Below are 3,640 nucleotides of genomic sequence, written 5' to 3'. Positions count from 1 at the left end.
TCACATAAGACTTTTCACATGAGTTAGTTAAATGTATGTGTAGAATCCAGTCCTTGGAAAAAGCTCAAGTAAGGATGCCATTTAAAGCCTTATAACTTTATTCTTTACCAGGGCATTCTCCTTCTACTTTGATTGTTGAGAGTTTCTACAAGAGCAAGCATTCTGTGGGGAGCAAGGAAACACCATATGAACTTTACTTACTGAGTTTTCTGAGTGATTTGCTATCCCTTGTACTGCATTTTGCAAGTGGAATCTCTCTAAATGTACAAGTTTTAAGAGATAAGAGAGTGGTAAAAAAAACGCTTAGAGACAAATACATCTTGAACATACTTTGTTCCAAGCATTCCATTTGAGGCATATTCAACACCTAGTGAAACTTGTGTTGGCTGTATCTATGTGTCTTTCTCCATGTGTGCATGTATACATGTGTACATGTACGTGTGTATTTGTGTGTACAGTAACATACATGTGTACACATATAAGGGCATATACACATATGTGTGCATATATAAATAAATATACATATACAAATATATGTGCATATATATATCAGTTGTTCAGTGATTTAATCTATAGTTCACAGCACATTGTCTTTCTCACAAAGTGTACATGATAAATTGCTCCTAGGATCTGTGTTCTATGATGGGCATCCTTTGTACACACTTCCCACATTCCTTTGTTTTTCATCCCTGTGAGCAACTTCGGTCCACTTTCCATAGGCTAGCTTTGTTTTCATTATATGTAGTTACTAACTGATAATAAAAGAAAAAGGTTGTTTGTAAAAGAAAAAGAACTTTTAGGTCGCAGGTTAACAGTATCTTATCCATCCCAATGATTTCTATGAGATAAAATTTATAATAGTAAACGTGAAAAGGAATTCCTAGATCTGCTGTTTTACCATTTATTATGGCAAAGAATAATATCAAGTCACTCTTATAACTCTTAAAGAATGCAAGGGTAACTGATGGTCACTATCATGTTCCCAGAAAACTAGTGGATCCTGAAGGATAGTAGTAGACCAGCCGAAATTCTAAGTACCAGACATGGAGCATGAAAGAGAAAGAGAGGAAATGGGAGAGAGTGAAAGAGAGAAAGAAATAACACAATACTAGAAGTGCATAACAGACAAACAAGAGCTGTATGAGAATATTCATACTGCTATCTTTAGACTCTATGTGTACATTTGAAGGTATTTGTTATATGATAACAAATCAACATGAAATATAAAGTTATTTTGATAAAAATAAAAATAACTCAGAAGAAATTATAAATGCAAAAACAATCTTCACTGAAGCAAACTCTCAGAGATATTTATGACTTTGAAAAGGATAAAGTGGCTGAAGTTAGTATAAATTTAGAAGTACAATTCACAAAAATATAAAAATATATTTATATCTCTCATTATATTACCCAAAGCAGAAAGCAAATGTTGTTTAGATGAGTTTTTAAAACACAGTTTCTGGGAAGGTGGCTCAGTGGTAGTGTGCTTGTCTTGCATGCATCAGCCCCAGGGTTTGATTCCTCAACACCACATAAGCAAAAAAACATGGAAGTGGTGCAGTGGTTCAAGTGGTAGCGCTAGCCTTGAGCTGAGGGACAACACCCAGGCCCAAGAGTTCATGCCTCATGACCAACAAAATCAAAATAAAGAACAAACCACAGTCTATCACTGTTTTGGCCTTAACTCTGTAATACCGCTGCTTCAGCCTAGGGATAAAATTTTAGGTGTGGACATTTATCAAAACTTCTGACTCAGACTCTATTTGATAATTTTTTAAATAAATATTTTGATCTTAATTTTCCTCTTTGTAAATTAACGTGCACCTATAAAAATTGGTTTGACCATCCAAGTAACCTTCTCAAAGTACCTCCTAATGATGATTTACAGAAAGTTGTACTAGGGCTGGGAAGGTGGCTCAGTGGTAGAGCGCTTGCCTTGCATGCATAAGGGACTGGGTTAGATTCCTCAGCACCACATAAGGAAAAAGAAAAAAGCCGGAAGTGGTGCTGTGGCTCAAATGGTAGAGCGCTAGCCTTGAGCTGAAGAGCTGAGGGACAGCGCCCAGGCCCCACGACCGGACCCCCCCCAAAAAGTTGTACTATATTTCAACAAGTAAAACAATGCTACAAATAAAGAAAACAATAATTAAATGTTAATAATTAATAAAATAAAAAACAAAAATTTATTACTGTTTTCACTATTTGAAGTGTACTACATATTAGATTTTACTATTTTCTCATAATCCTGTACATTTAACACTGACTGAGGTTGTGATGTTCATCAAGAGTTTTATAGAATATGAGTAGTCTTTAAAGCTATCCACTAAGATTACTATTTATGGCTCTTCTCATTATTTGTTTATGGCTTATATCATCATTTTTCCTCATTAACTTATAAACTGAGGAAGCCCTAAAGTTTTAACAGCCTGTGTAGTTAACAAAGTGTTAACACTTCATTCTGCTTCTTTACACAAAAACTTTGCAACTTCTCATTAATAAAGTTTCTCGAAACTCTGAAATGTACATACTTAGTAGTATATGTCTGCTGCCATAAATCTTAAATACTTTATGGAAAAGTTTTATACCTGCCAAACAGTCCTAATTTTGGCATATGTAAACAAATTCCCAAAATTAAATATATTTAAAACATTAAAACTTTTAACAAACCTTAACACTTGGTGCAGTGTTCATTATGACAGGTGCCTTGTATAGAATAATTGAATCCCCCTCCTACACATTTCTTGAGCAACAAATATCTGGAATTATTTTGTTTTTGACATGTCAATCTTGACTTTATTCTTAAATTTGTGCTTATGTAAGAAATATATGGTTCTAAAATTTCATGACAATTCTTTTGAACTTACTTTTTGTTGAATTGTCTAGTTTAATAAAATCCAACTGCACTTTTTTGGGGGGGGGGTCCATTCGTGGGGCCTGAACTCTAGGCCTGGGCGCTGTCCCTCAGCTCTTCAGCTCAAGGCTAGCGTTCTACCACTTGAGCCACAGCGCCACTTGCAGCTTTTTTCTTTTTGCTTATGTGGTGCTGAGGAATCGAACCCAGGGCCTCATGCATGTAAGGCAAGCGCTCTACCACTGAGCCACCTTCTCAGCCCCCACAATTGCACTTTTGATATAAAAAATATTCTGTGCTCAATTCAGCCACACATACACTAACATTGGAACAATACAGAGAAGAGTAGCATGGCACTTGCGCAAGGACGATATGCAAATTCGTGGTGTGTTCCATATTTTTACAACAATAGATGCTGGAGGGAATGTGGCCACAAGGGAACCATACAACATTCTTGGTGGGAGTGTAAACTTGTTCAACCACTTTGGAAGGCATTATGGAGGTTCCTCAAAAGATTCCACATAAAGCTCCCCTTTGACCCAGGAGTCCCACTTTTGGGGATTTACTAAATGATCACAAACAAGACCATACTAAAACTACCAGCACCACTATGTTTATTGCAGCATTATTTACAATAGCTAAGATATGGAACCAACCAGCTGTCCCCACTACATGAATGGATCAAGAAAATGTGATGTATATACACAAGGGAATTCTATACCTCCATCAGAAAGAATGACATTGTCCCATTTGTTAGGAAATGGAAAGACTTGGAAAAAAATTTATTAA

The 3,640-nt window shown here is 36.0% G+C and overlaps 1 non-coding gene across 1 annotated transcript; it reads left to right on the top strand.

Moving 5' to 3' along the window:
• The first annotated feature begins 3,146 nt into the window (after nt 1-3,146).
• On the top strand, nt 3,147-3,253 carry LOC122101212. Its single transcript, XR_006146333.1, has one exon. It is a non-coding gene; the product is annotated as a U6 spliceosomal RNA (small nuclear RNA).
• Nucleotides 3,254-3,640: the final 387 nt, after the last annotated feature.

The sequence above is a fragment of the Dipodomys spectabilis genome, unplaced genomic scaffold (genome assembly GCF_019054845.1).
Source record: "Dipodomys spectabilis isolate Male_0828 unplaced genomic scaffold, ASM1905484v1 ptg000640l, whole genome shotgun sequence".
In the NCBI taxonomy this organism is placed as follows: Eukaryota; Metazoa; Chordata; class Mammalia; order Rodentia; family Heteromyidae; genus Dipodomys; species Dipodomys spectabilis.
Note: the sequence above shows the minus strand (reverse complement) of the source record. Positions and strands in the feature narration are given on the sequence as shown.